Source organism: Amphiura filiformis, unplaced genomic scaffold (assembly GCF_039555335.1).
Source record: "Amphiura filiformis unplaced genomic scaffold, Afil_fr2py scaffold_35, whole genome shotgun sequence".
Taxonomy (NCBI): domain Eukaryota; kingdom Metazoa; phylum Echinodermata; class Ophiuroidea; order Amphilepidida; family Amphiuridae; genus Amphiura; species Amphiura filiformis.
In genome coordinates, this window is record NW_027305499.1 from 233,950 (window position 1) to 250,010 (window position 16,061).

At 35.1% G+C, this 16,061-nt stretch overlaps 1 long non-coding RNA gene across 1 annotated transcript; it reads right to left on the reverse strand.

The window, feature by feature from the left end:
* Window positions 1-1,109: 1,109 nt before the first annotated feature.
* Window positions 1,110-2,564, reverse strand: LOC140143987 (uncharacterized). Its single transcript, XR_011857819.1, has 3 exons — window positions 2,498-2,564; window positions 1,573-1,658; window positions 1,110-1,234 (listed from the first exon to the last, which is right to left on the reverse strand). It is a non-coding gene; the product is annotated as an uncharacterized lncRNA (long non-coding RNA).
* Window positions 2,565-16,061: the final 13,497 nt, after the last annotated feature.

Sequence of the window (16,061 nt, forward strand, 5' to 3'; positions counted from 1 at the left end):
GCTATTCACAATAAGAGGCGCCGCCAGCGGATTTTGATGTAATCGTGATGTATCATGGGAAAGGTCGACATCAAGTCCGCGCAATACGAATATTACCATGCTATTACATAGGAACACGTGACAATATTTTAGTTTGTCAATATAACGTTATTACACGCAAATAGAAGATTAATTGTGCACATTTCAAATCACATTATTAAGTATTATTGAGTATCGATTCGCGTGTAACTGGCTTTATTTTGACAAACTAAAAAATATTGTCACGTGTTCCTATGTAATAGCATGGTAATATTCGTATTGCGCGGACTTGGATGTCGACCTTTTCCCATGATACATCACGATTACATCGCAAACCGCTGGCGGCGCCCTTATTGTAAAAACAAACTTGTCTTTCTAATATTAGTATCCACAACCTTTTATCTTTACACATAGCATTGCTTGAAAACGGACTCGATTTTATCACATACTTACATCGTCATCCAATAGACACTGTGTGATAAAGATGAACACCCCCTGTAGGTAAGTAAGAATGTATTTGTATATTATTTATTTGTATACTAATAGAAAATTACCAGCGATATTTGTAGCCATACCATACAATACAATAAACTAAACTACGTCCAAACTTGCACCTCTATGTTTCATTTAAAGTTTTAGCACATCATGTTACTGTACAGAACCAATTGCACATAAAATCAGTTTACTGCGAGGTTTTTTCTTGGAAACTAAAAACAAACCTGAAGTTTAATAATAAAAACAAACCTCACTATTGTTAAAAACCTAAAATTCTTTACGTTATAAACACGTAAGATACAAAGAATATCAACATGTTTTAATCTGAAATTGAAGTCTTTAATGGCTCATGGTCGGTGTATTATCAGTTATGGGTTTGTCTGCCGAATTCAGCTGCCTTGCTTGCTTGGCCATTGCTGTCCATGAGGGACAAACTAAATTTTTAGATATGTATTTGTTGACATGAAAATTGACATGAAAATTCAAGGCAAAATGTTGTTCGACACAGTGACGGATCTCAGCATATTCTTAAATCATACTGGTGACAGAGGTTTTGTATGAAAGTAATTTCTGAGTAAAATCGGGTTGTACCTGCAGTCCATTTGCGATGTCAAAGCAGTAGGAAAACACAATGCCAGATTTCTGATCTAATTGCAGCACTCCGAAGATCCACGTCACACCCAACAGGGGAGTGAGTATCATCATTGCCCGCATACTGGCCCTGAATATTAGAGATACAAAATGGTAAAGCAGGATTTAAAATAATGTTGTTATAATTGAGTTATTCAAAACATCTTAGCTGATTATTGAAAAGAAATATATCAACAAATACATGTTTATACACACAAAATTGGTAAATACATAATGAATGTAATAAACTAATTATTCCACATGCAATTTGTAAACTTCTTTCGGCACGCGGAACAATGAAGTAGATGTCCCTGTTAAAATGAATCTGCATACACGTATGCTTACACCCACCAACACTACACACCCCTGACCATTATAATATTGTAATAGTGTAATAACGAAGCAGGTACAAACCAATTAAATACTTACCTTACACGTTCCATTGCTGTCTTATCCTGGTTAGTTTTTAGGCCCAAAAACTTCTGAAGGATGATGGCTAGCAATATCATGTTTACCTTTTAATCAAAAGAATGATAAATTGTTATCGGAAACAAGTGTGCAATATTCATTCATAGGCAAGTACAAGTTTATCATCTATATAGAGAATATTACAAACCCAATCCGTTAGGTCATGATATTACCACGGGGTAATATGATTATTTACGTGTAAATGAGCAACGTTTATGGTACCACAACTAGCCGAAGATATTTGGTGCTTTATGATATTTTTTGCATGCCAGATGATAGTAATAAACGGTTTGAAATGTACAGGGTGTCCCTGAAAGAACTGTACCGTCAGAAACTTAATTGTTTGGATATTTTAACGCCACATTTAAACATAACTAAACAATATTGGTGTGGTTGAAGAATAAATCAGCTGTCAAGTATTTTTCGAATTTTGACAATTGACCACACCGTTCCCTCATTTCCCGACATCTTTCCACGGATTCAAGTATCAATCGATGATCTGTATTCGGAATGCCAATCACTGCGCATCATCAGCGCATGAGGCGTGTATTATCATTGATAGATATTTGACTCCGTGGAACGGATTAAAAATGAGGTAGTTTCGTAAAATTATAAACACATGTGATAGCTGATATATTCCTCAACCATATCGGTTATTTAGTTGTGTTTGGTTGATGCGTTGCAATACCCAAAGAATTCAGTTCCCGAAAATACAGTTCTTTCAGGGACAGCCTGCATATGAACAAGATAAATACTTTTTAATAACGTTTAATTTAGAATAATTGTTTTTTTGATATTAAATGGAAATTCCTCTAATCCTATTATAATTAGTTATTTTGGAGAGCTCTATTCTTTAAAATTACTATGTATTCTATCAAGAACTTACCATTGTGATAAATATTACCGGTCCGGCAAATGCAAAAATCAATCCATCTGTAAACGGTAGCCAGCATCTACATGTGAATGGTAACGAAATAAATGATAAATGAAATAAATAACTTACAAATGATAGAATGATGGCAATGATCAACTGATTATCAAATTATCAAATGTTCCCTACTCGAAGTAGCAGTAAAATAAGTAGTCATAGCAATAGATTGAATAACAATGTGGTAGTATTTGCATAACCAAACAGTCAAATGTGATGAGTTGCCAGTCTGATGAAACCACTAGTGTAGTGGTGAAACGTCACTAAAATGTGAGTAGTCAACTTCATTTTTCACTGGAATAGTTCACAACGAACCATATTAACAGTTAAATCTAACATTCCAAATAAACTTGTTCAAAGACTAACATAAAATCTTTCAAAATTTCTTTTATCGATAAAATTCCTCTATGATGTGTTGCGGTAGACAATTGTCCACCCTTAAGAAATTTGTCTGCAGACACTTCTATTTTGAAGATTTCAGAATGACATTTTCCTGTAAAAATAATTTTGAAATATTTTATTTTTATGTTTTAGATTTTATCATGTTAATTGTCTGGTTAACTATAGATTTAAATAAAATCGTAATTAAACTTATACTACTTACATTTCGTTTTCGCGATATTTAGAAATCCCAACTCCCAAGGTTGTTATTGCAATGAATGCTGGTATACCTGTAGCAAACGGGGACGAGGAAATTATACATCTATTTATTTGACTTCAAAAGAGGACGGATGGAAAGCATAATCAGTACTCTAAGTTTCTGAGATTAAGAATGGGTGACTAATCTGGGTGTATTTCGTGATATTAGCATCCCTTTTTTAGTATGATCAACAGAAAAGCTTTTTTTAGTTGATTCGGACTTTTGCGAGTTACGATTTATTTACAAGTATTACAGCGCCCCATAGGCGAATGTGTTGTGATGCCGGGCTGTGTTTATTCAATTTGGATTTGTCACAACCATCGAGATTGATATTAATGTAAGGAATTTAATGAATTTGACTACCTGCCCCATGCAATAATAGAATTTTGCAATACTTATCTTGCATAATATCACAACTTTAATAGTAGGCCTATATAGATTGCCCCTCCCCAATGGCTTGCTAACAAAATTGTATCGTCTCCTTTGACATGCCAGAAAATATTAGTCCACTTTCTCTTTGGTGTGTCTATAACTATACCTCTATTATTAACGCCGGGTATGGATAATAGCGTCTAAAGATGTATCGACGTCATGCCGCTTGTCATTAAAAATTACTCATCACGGATGTACTATAATACTAAATAGCGAGTAACATAACATATCTTACCCCATGCAATAGGTATACATATCGGCAGTTTCATCCCCCAACTAATGTTTGGGTTGACTTTCAAGAAAAGATGGACTCCTTCCATCAACATCCACATAAACACAACCAACCACAGGTAATGAAGCATTACAGTCACAGCAACGCAGGCCACCTAAAACATGCATAAATAAATATATTAATTTCTTAAAATAAAATTATGTACCAAAATATTCCTAGAGGTTCAATTGTTAACCAATGTCGGCAGTCTGAAAGGCACGTATATCATCTAAACATAAAGGTGCAGTATTTTCTGTACATATTGGACTATATATTAAATAAAGCAACATTATTTAAAATATTTTAATAACCTGTATTTTTGTACGGGTATTATTATCACTTGATTAGCTCATATTAACTCCACACTATTGAGTAGTTCTAATATGAAGATATCAACGATATCATTTATTATGTTCCCTATTTCTGACAGTGGTCGAGTACCATTAAATAACGTTTCAATGTATTTAAAAATATCAATACAATATTATTTCAAGATTGATTGGAATCTATAATTAATTATACCTTAGCTTTGGCGTTGACACCGGTGACAAATATAAGTTGAGCAAGGAGTAGAGATGCCGCTAGATTTATGTGCATAACTATACGAGTCTTTTTGTATAATCTGTGGACAAACAAGATCAGTGACTGTGTTAAGTTTTACATAGATCAGAGGTGACACTGATTTGAATACAGAGTAGTCAGAATTACACGAAACCATTATTGACTATATCAATCCATATTTTATGTTGCATGGTTTTGTTATTTGTTTGGATAAGCTTCATGAACTTGAGGACGCTGCATGGCTTATCACTGTGCAAAAAAGATTAAGAGAATTTGAATCACTCAATATAATATTATTTCCACAGCACAAAATGTTTGAAAACTTTCTCTACTTACATATTTAAGCCAATTGAGGCACTGATACTAGTAATACTAATACCATTACTAATACTAATATTAATACTAATACTACAGTAAGCCAAAAAATTAAGGTACCAGTTATGTTCGGGTGTTCACCTCCTGTTTAATATACAGTGTATATCTTAAACAAAGACAGATATGTCATAATTGGATTTTTTGGCTTACTGTATTATGTATTACTGTGAACATATTAATAACTGCAATGCGAAGTAAACGCAACTTGAAAACATACTTGCAAACTATGAACAAAGCAATCGTAGCGGCCAGACACAGTACGGATAAAGATACGGTGATGTATGTGATGTAAGACAATGCCCTTTGGTGAGCGTTCGGAATCTCAAACTAAAAATAAAGATTACAAATAGGGCTTAGATATTTAAGATAAAAGTTTCTTAAGAGCTTTTATATATACTTTTTATAGGGACGAGATTTTGGAATATGCTGGGTGTGTATATCAACACATATGGGCGGGCTTCAAGCAAGATGCACTATTGGTTTAAATGTTTAATTTCTAAATGAAACAAAAAACTCATATTTAGTTAATCATTCTAACAGATCCTAGAATTTTGTATCTGCAAAAGTATGAAATTTAGTATAAACCAGTCGGGGTAATTATTATAATTTCCCACATCATATACGATGGCGTCACATTCATTGTGTAGCTACGATAAAATTAATATTATTTACACTTCAGACGGAATAATGAAAACAATACCTCATCAGTAAGCTGCATCAACACTGCAAAACTAGTCATGTGATCACATGTGCAAGTCACGTGACTGTTGTTTGCGCCACTAACAGTGCATCCCTCTGAAGACCATTCTCTATGATAATAAAAACAAATTTGGGTAATAATAGATAATAGATGAGTTGACTTCTGACGACAATGCCTGGCAGTATGCGCATGCATCATCTCAATTTCAATTGTTTTTTGCCTGGCAGTTTTTAAAACTCCCGCCACATCACAATGAGGCTATTGAACAGTGTGGTTTTTTTAAATGGAGTTTACTCAAGCATATCGATATACCAGTCCATTGCCTTTGTTGACAAACATTGAGGTCAACTCATCTATAGTCTGAAAACTTTAAAGTTTATCATCACGATATATATATTAACTTAACAAGAACAAACATAAAGGTTGAGATGACTTGGCACTTGTGAATTGTTTTTGTCTTATACGGCATTCTTGTTAACAATTATCCGTGTTAAAGTATACGTACCTGTCTGATGTAAGAAAACGACACGATGGATATCTAGAGCCTTTCGTAAATTTCTAAATTTGGAAGAAAAAAAATTATATTTTCAGGCTTTCCTCTCTTACGACGTAAATTACTCAGTTAAGGGATGAAATTAAAACTCGACCGGTTCCGTCCGGCTGGAGCCACAACATGACAGTTACAAAATTAAAACTTTGAGTGAAAAACAGATGCAAAACACATAATACATCACTTTATACCAGGGGTGGGGTGAGGTTGGTGTTTGGCTCATCGAAAACAAATACAGGAACAAAATGCACACGAAGATCGCGAACATTAGCCATTTTGAAAGTAAAATGGTAAATTATTACGTGAAACTGGAATTCGTGTGAAAATCTCGGATTTTAAAAGCTAAAATTTTCAAATATGAGTTTAATTTGGCAAAAAAACCCAAAAAACAAAACAAAAACAAACATATTATATAACATTGGGGGATGATTGCGTGGGCTATCACATGAGACGAATATTGGCAATTTATCCCCAATATCTACGTCTATGGTTTTATACAATATTTTGTCTATGGTCTATGTAACATTAGATTTCCTGAGGTAAATGTCTCAAATACGCAGAGGTATTTGAGGCAATGACGAGGTAACTGACTTTAAAACAGCTCAAACCATGCATACTGTTGCAAATACATAAGATACATGTACATAAATGCTGAGGGTAGTGACGGGTGTAACCTAATTACTGACCACCCTATCCTTGACCAAGAGGTATGGTCTGCCATCTGGATGCCCGAAATGTTCTGAATCTCAGGATGCTTTCAGTTTAGGTCATGTATAGTGCACACCCCCACCGCACTGATTAGGTGTGTATCTGGGGTGAGGGGGCCAGAAACCCCCGCTCTAATCTCCTGTGAACCACTGATTGACCCATGTGGTTGTCTTTTGTAGTGCCTATGTGCCTATATAAGTTCTTGACCTGTGTCACTCATCATGGGCTATTGTTCACTCTAGGATTAAAAAAAAAATGCTATTAAGGGAAGGGGTATGAACGTTTGGACAGTATTTATTTTGGAACATTAGAGCACATCAGACATATCGAATTGCATTCTGAATACGAAGAATGTCCTTCTGATATCAAATAATTTTGATTTTTGAAATTCGCAATTTAATACACATTTTATGGCAAATCATTAAAATTGATATTTTTGATATTTAACAGTACTCAAGTAAACTTTATAAATCTGATGATTTATACTTAAAGTGTATGTAGGTGGGATGAAAAGCCGACGATCAATTGAAATTTTGACCTTTCGTATTGAATATATAGATTTTTTTTTCCAAAAACACACACATAAAAAAGGTCTTTTGGGAAAAAATCCATATCTTCAATATGAAAGGTCAAAATTTTCAATTGACCGTCGGCTTTTTCCTCCCAGCTACATACACTTTAAGAATATATCATTAGATTTATATAATTTACTTCGAGGACTGTTATATATCAAAATTTGAAAAATATCAAATTTTTATAATTTGACATAAAATTTGTATTATATTGTGATTTTCAAAAAATGAAAATTATTTGATATCAGAAAGACATGCTTCGTATTCAGAATGCAATTCGATAGGTCTGAGGTGCTCTCATGTTCCACAAAAAATACTGTCGAAACGCAATAAACGCTCATTCTAGATCCCTTAATGAACTGTACCCGGGTCTGGAATCATACATTTTTGTAGCTAATTGGGGTGCATTTAGCTCGGTGGGTGTAAAGTAAAAGGTGAAGTCTTAATGGTCTATTCATAACAGTTTATTTTCCCCCGAATTTAACCTTCAACTAAGGAATGAGAATCTGCAGTTAACAGCTTCGCGACTTATTACAGATTGCATATTATATTGGCGCGTTGGGAAAAGGTTAAAGTTTATAACATACCGATAGAAGATTGAATGTCATAGTGAAAGGTTTTCCCGTCGTGTATGATACCACGCGTTTCTTGCTGTTGAACATCGTAATGGACAGAACTCTACTTCCCATAGCAAACTTTCCAGCAACCCCACTGACGTTGGCCAGAGGTTGGAAATCCAAATTTAATACCGATGTCACCAACTCATATCCTGGAAGTGAAAGAGTAAGGGAATGTATGAGTTTAGTTAAATGGATACACTTTTTACTTATACGTTCTTATAACTTGCGATGCTTTACTAGTATTTAAGGGGCATGCAAGTGAACTTCATGGCTATGTGGGTACAAAACAGTTCATGTATAGAAGGCCTGTAAATTACAACTTCATCTCTAGGAATTATAAGCTTATTCGAAATTGATACTTTTAATGTTTTGGGCAATAATTGAGGTCCAACGCTCTTTAAATTTTTCTTTCCTAAGTAAATCGTCAAGATCTTTGGGCTCAACTATATATAGCTTAAAGTTCCAAGTAGTGGTAATACTATTTTGTCTGAAGGTTTAAATACTAAACAAACCACAATGAATCAGAACACATACCTGTGGCGTGTTCCCAACTATCCTCAGAGAACAGTATTAAAAATCCATACGTTTTCTTACTATTGGTAAGACGAACACTCCAGGAATTTGGTATGAGTTCATCGGCTGCAAATATTTCTGTGTCTGCAATAGTAAACAATTATTGTTAATATATCATGCCCGAGTATGTCGATTTCTCGGTTAGATGACTTTCTGAACACCAAATACACACTATATCTATAGGCAAAGCTCTATCGATTCTTACCTACGTATTCGTTTTCCACTCGCGTCATATTCCCGGGAAGGTGAGGATATTCTGAATTCAACATTTCCCATTCGTATAAGAACTCATTCTCACCCGCATCCTGCAGAGGTTTATTGAACATATAATTTAAAAAATGCATTGGCATATTGCGGTCGTATCATGATTGGTTGTGTATGAACATTTGTTAGCGTCTTTTAACATTTCTATAGACTAAGGTTGGTATAGCGTTATTAAAGTCATAATAATATGATGAAAAGAACAACTGATACCCTAAATAGAACAAGTAACTGTTAACACATTTAGTAAAGACATTAACTTGCGAAAATTAACTTACACCTTTGTCAGAGGAAAATGTTTCTGTTTCAATCATGATAGACGCCAGGTCCTCTGAAGTGGTGTCGCTAATAAATGTAGAAACTGACTTTTGCTCTAATGTGGGTTCACTTGTAGTATCGGCAGTGCTACTTTCAGTCGAAATTTCGCTATTGGTATATTCCTCAGTGGTAGTAATGGTATGTGTAGAAATGCCTATGGCAGTTGTGCCAGGTGATTGCGTAGTAGCATCTTCAGAAGTGTCTAAAACATCAAATTAATCAATAACTTTAATAATTTTAACCATAGCTGCAATATATTTTGGTATAAGTTTATCAACTAGATTCTATTGAATATAGTTGGCAAAAGATAACAGTGCATTGGATCCGGCCATGTAGGGAACACATCTTTTTTTCACAAAATAGGGCATCAGATATGTCCAAAACATGCGCCCAAGTACCAACGAAGTTCAAAACTTTGCTGTGTACAACCATTGCAACAAGGACCCCAGCAAACACAAAAACGTTTTTAAAACGTTTTAAATAAGTTATATTTTGGGTTTTGGTCGGGTTATATAAAGGTCATGAAATCGTTTTAAATCGTTTTGTATGAAAACACACTACAACAATATTTTTAACATGTTTTCGAAATGTCATTATAAACTATTTTTGCAAACATTTTTGGCCAAATATTTTGTCAACACTTAAATAATATTATGTTTAAATATACCCAGAAAACACAAAAATGTTCTTAAAATGTTTTTACAAAACGTTTTAATAACATTTAAATGTCGGGTTATATAAAGGTCGTGAAAACATTTTAAAAACATTATTGTAAATATTTTTTGCAAAATATTTTTTCAACCCCAAAATAACATTCTGTTTAGAATGATTTGTTTTCAAAAATGTTTTTGGAATGTTATCAAAACGTTTTTGTACCCTTTATATAACCCGACATTTAAATGTTTTCTGTAAAACATTTGTGTTCGCTGTGCAGTAATTTACCAACAAATGTTATTTAATGTTATGAAAACGTTTTATACCATTAATGTACCCTTTATATAACACGACATTTAAACGTTTTCTGACAACCTTTTATTGGGACACTTCTTCAATGCAGAATTATCCAATTATCCTTTAAAATAAAAAGGGAAAGGTAGTTCGAGAGGGAATCAGGGAATACATATGGAAAGAGTGGACGGGCTCGTCATTAATATTAAGAAAAGGGGACCCTGTTCTCAATTGTCATGCGCATGGGACTTGGCATTAAGATACATTCCTCGCTGTTTGACCATCATTAACCAGATGCCTGATGATGTCTGATGGCTTTGGACGCAACGCAACTAAGTGAGTTGCAAAATTTCAGTTCAGTAATAGATTTAATTTCAATAGTGTTTTAGCTACTTCATAAATAATCTACACCAAGATATTCGTAGCCATTCTCAAAGCACTTACCTTTCATCACATGGGTGCATGAAAATTCTATACATGTCTCCAGGCCCGTTACATTGAATGGTAAAGGGGAACCTCTGGTTTTATCGAATGCCTTTAGGCCGTTTTCATATTCCACAATTAATACCCAGTCTTGTAGGATAGTGACGCCTGCTATTCCTTCACCTGTGCTGTTATACATGTCGGTTTGGTGATCAGTGGATAAATCATATCTCACAAGGCGGTCATAATAATCATAGCTTGTTGCGTAAATGACTTGTTCTATAATGATTAAATATATATATTAGCCACACATTAAAATTCATCACATTGAGAAAAAATGAAGAAAATAATAAGGAATCTGTGCAGTTTTTACCAAATAAAACCAAATTCGATACATCTGACATGCGTGATGCTTTGTTGTTGTTGTTGTTTTGTTGTTGTTGTTAAAAACAGTTCTGCAACTTTGATAAGAAATCTAAATTATTGAGACGAAAGCGTGTTTTGATGTATTTGGTCACACAATATTAATATAAAACCGCGTATGTATTATAGATATTACCCTTATGTCCTTTTTTTTAAAGTATACTCAATAAAAACGGTTTGTTGCTGTTCTTGTAAACACTCACTTTCGATATCGATTGCTATATTCTCTGCATTTTCCAAGTCTGATATGATAGTAGTTACGTCATGCCCATAAAGGTCAGACCTTCGGATACTACCGGTGTCATATTCTGTCCAATATATGTAGCTTATTATGCAAAAGAAATAATTATTAAGGTTAACTTAACAAGGGTCTCATTTGTTTCACAGTCTGTCAGGTTTTGGGGTATGGGAATGAACCATACAATAAAACAGATATTTGTTACAGCCAGACATGAACTAAGTACGAGATCCAGAGACGGCAAATGCCGCGCCGTATATTTTGAGACAGTGGTCAATTGAAAAAGTGCCCTCCCACCGGGGTCGGGCCCAAAATCAAAGACCAATGTGCCTTGTTGATCTATTATCGTGTGGTGCATTTTCGGCATACATCAACCTTAAAATTTACTGGAAATCAGATCTTAACGGACGTTATATACCAAGGGCGTAACCAGCTTTTTTGGTCAGAGGGGGCAAAATCAAATTTCGGGGGCATAGACGAAAAAAATTACAGTTGCATCATACAATACATAGAGACTGTATGTCTTCGAGCTTCCAAAAAAGGCTTTATTTGGACGATATGCGAGCGCAGCGCGAAAACAATTGGTAGTTTACACTATTTTCGCCCATTATCAGGATGGAAAGGGTTTTAAACATATTGTATTTTACACTATTTTGGCCCATGATCGGGCTGAATTTTGGCAGAAAAGGGACTTGGTACCCTTTTCTTTTCCTTTGCCCTCCTGATTTTCTCTTTCATTTTTTATCAGAGGTACTTTTTTCTTTCATTTTTTGGCAATCCGCCCCCCCCCTGTCACCCCCAACGCTGGCTACGCTACTGCTATATACCCCCGGTGGGTATGCTCCCCAGAAATTGTGAGGTGGTGGGTGTTTGGGAGCTGCCGGCGTATTGGTAGAAGGGGGTCTTTTGGAGCTGCGAATCGGGCTGCGGCGAACAAGTAAAATGTTGACTTTTGGAGCTGCGAACAGTCAAAATCAAGGGTCTTTCTTGCCTTTTTGGTTGAAAATCGCCTGAAAAAAAAAAATCAGAAATATGAGGATTGAGCAATTTTGGCGTCTTTTAGAGCTGAAATGATCAAAATCAAGGCTCTTTCGGAGCTCTATTTTGATCAAATATAGGGGGTCTTTCAGAGCGGCGAAATACAAAAAGGGGGATGGTCATTTGTTCTAAGTACCCCCCCCGGGTATAAACCTAGACTTACATACGAAATGGAAGAAATGTGTCAGTCAAGGGGAATGGCAGTAGCCATATGTCCAGTTTTAGCCATTGAACTAAAAAACAAATGCAGCGTATAGGCCCGGGGGTACTCACATAGTAAAGGCATGCGGGGACGTGCCGCTCCAATGGGTAGGTTTTCCACGAAAAATCCTTAGCCATGGGTCTACGTTTTGAAGAAAAAATCCTTAGACATGGGTCTCTCTTTCAAATTTTCCGTTATATATGAGTGAAAAACATGTTGCTTTTACTATTTTCAAGCTCAAATCCTTAGATATGGGTCTCTATTTTTGAAAAATCCTTAGATATGGGTCCCTATTTTCGGTAAATTTGGAAGCTCGAGCCGCACATCCCCGTCGAAAAAGTAGCCCCCCCCCCGGGCGTATAGGCCTCACAGCGTCATCATCCCTATATCTTCGTGTCAATAATTGCCGTGATAGTAGGGCGAATCAACTTTAGCTCTTCAACAGCTACCGTACGCATGATGATTTTGTTCGAGATAGGCCGAGCGATTCATGCTAAACATATCACCTGAACGATATGAGATACCACAGCGTTTCCAATGATTAGCTGAAATGACACGTTTTTACGATCTGCGCATGCTCATTTAGCATCTTTGACGCTGTCCAAATTACCTGATATGTCGTTTTTAACACAACCTAACCTCATCAAAAATCATGAACATTCCTAATGTACATTCAAAATTCAATTTAGCATTTTGAGGATGAGACAATCCACCGCCTGATTTCGTGCTATTGAAGCGAAAAAGCTCCAGGTTTTGTTTTGTATTTATTTATTTATTTATTAAATAAGATGTTTTTACATTTATAAATATTTATAAATGGGTTCATACTTATAACGTGTGTCCATTGCAATTCCCCAGCATTCGTAAGCATTGCTGATGAGTGTGTTGTTAATCGTGTTCTCTACATGTAAATAAAGGTAGCTAATTGTGTCCGCGTCTGTATCCGTCCAAAACAGTCTGTCTTTAGAAACGCATATTCCCGATGGAGCTGAAAAAACCCATGTATATGTTGTTTAGAAACAAAGAACACATTCCAATAACCAAACAAACACCCCACCCACAAACAAACACACCCCCACCCCAACACACACACACACCCAAACTTGTGTTGGATATTATAGATTATACATTATTAAGGGCACTTTTTACAATTTAGAGAGCCGTCAGGATTCATTTCATGATAATAAATAAGTATTTAAATAAATCAAATTCTAGTGTAATGAATGACCAAATAATTATTTGTGTGGTCCATCAAAAAACATACCTATCATATCAATTCTAAATGTAGCTTAAGCAAATAAAAAACTGTTCAATAACCCGTACCATGGTCTTTTGATGTTTTTTTTTGTATTTTACTGTAAACCAATCAAAGAAAAAATATTGCAATTTGTCACAACCAAATACAGTACCGAATATAACTACCGATTAAATGTCAGGAGCCCGTTTTTGCGCAATTAAGGTTAGCAACTATTTTAAACTGTTGCAATTTGGTTGCAATTCACAGCATCTTGCGAATGGTAGTGAGCTTTGGCAAAATTTGCATTGATCATTTCATAGCGAGTGTATAGAATAATTCAAATATCACATAATATACTTTTGTAGGGCCCGTGGTTCTTGAGTTATGTTGTAAAGAGGGCTGAAACAACAACACTTTTGTAAAACATATATAACTCATTAACTCATTACATGATAATAAATGAACTGAAATTAACAACAATAAATCAAGCAAATTTTCAAAGTACCTGATTTGTAGAATGAACTTTTGCAAAACATCAAAGTGTTATTTTTCAATAATATATTGATTTTGATAATGGAAATCGATTTAGTTTGGCTGTTTCGACCAAAAATACATCGTGTACCCTTAAACATAAAATTACAATGGAAACATAACAGGCATAGGCAGATAAACCGGAGAAAAATACTTCGGGCATTCCCCGCAAAGGTAGAAAGATGGCAACGTCCATAATTTTCGTTTTGATATAGTATCAGCCATTTCGTGATCCACAGCCTTACAACCACTTGAATCCTCTGGCTATATAATGTTTTGCACAAAGGATTTCTTGTAGATTAAGTCGCTTAGCAAAAATATCGTACCCTATTCTATTCTATTCTATTCGACAAAAGTGGTATATTTAAGTGGTGTGGAGGCATCATATTAACCACTGCGTTGCAGTGTTATCGGTTGGATAAATAAAGTGGCATACTATTGGCAAGATTGGACTTTAAGCTTTTAGAAAAACAAGTTTATTAATTAATTATGTAAATTTTATGGAAATTAGCTCATGAATAATTTTTGAGATCATAGCCAGATATGATGAAAAAATATTTTGTTTTATATTGTTTAAGTGTATGAGTACATCAATGTGGCATTTTCACGAAATTTAAAATACATGGCTAGTTTTCTCGCTGAGGTCAAACTGTTCCTCAGGTTCAAGGGATTCAGGGAAAAAGTAGTTTGACCTCAGCGAGAAAACTGGCCACGTATTTTAAACTTCGTTATATTACATATAATAAAAAGAAAAAAAACTATATTTAAAACGTTTATGGACATTTTTGGGCTATTTTAGGGCAACATTTGGCATATGAAACTCTGACCCTCAAAAAGACCCCCAAATGACCACATAGAATCGCATAGGGGGCAAAAATTAATGTCAAATTACGCGTCTGGCCCCATTTGTACGACCTACTAAATTACGGGATACAAAAAGTCACAGGTCGGTTAACTTATTGTTTATGGGTCAAAAGTCAAAGTTGCTCAAATTTTCGTAAAAGTTGTGGCAAATTATTCCCCTAGTTAAGAGGTTTCAGAATAGTTTGCACTATCTGCGATGTCTAGTTAGAATGTTACACAGCAAAGAGTAAAAAAATATGTAGGGTTCTATAGGATTCAATGGAATTAGTATTTATTTATCATCTACCTTCTGAACTTGACATCGCAGATAGTAAAAACTATTATTTTCCTGAATCCCTTGAACTTGAGGTTTGACCTCAGCGAGAAAACTGGACCAACTTTAATTTTCATCCTGTATTGACCTTGGACCTGCTGAGTGCTGAGCCTCATAGCTACGGTACGCGAAAATGTGTTACATTTTTGTGACCCTTAGACCCAGACGAATAATTTGACATGTTTTATAGTGAATTTGGAGCATTTAAATTTTTGCCCCCTTTATGAACAGGTAAAGGGTTGGGTCATTTTTTAGGGTCACGGGGTTCCAATATAGCTTGGCTTGGCAGACAAAATATTTGAATTTAGCACACCCAAATTAACCAAAATAATTTGGTTGCCAACTTTTACGCGAACTTGCCGCTAGATGCACATATTTCCAAAATAGAACCAATCTATCCCATCCCCACTCTCCGTGATATTATGAATCTTTAGCGACCCTGCTTATTTTTGATGCAACATCGGATTTATTGGATATTCCTGGTATTCCATTTAGTGAAATATCAAGGTCAATCAGTTGAGCTTACATAATATATATATATATATATATATATATATGATGTCGTCAAATTAATACTCACATTGGTCGGTCAAGTTAAGGACGGTTTGAACCCCACTCCCATCTGCGTTGGCTTTTAAGATCCTTGTATACTCCCCGGTATACTCCTCGGTATACTCCGTATACTCCTCCATGATATAGAGCTCATCGGTGCTAATATCATGCG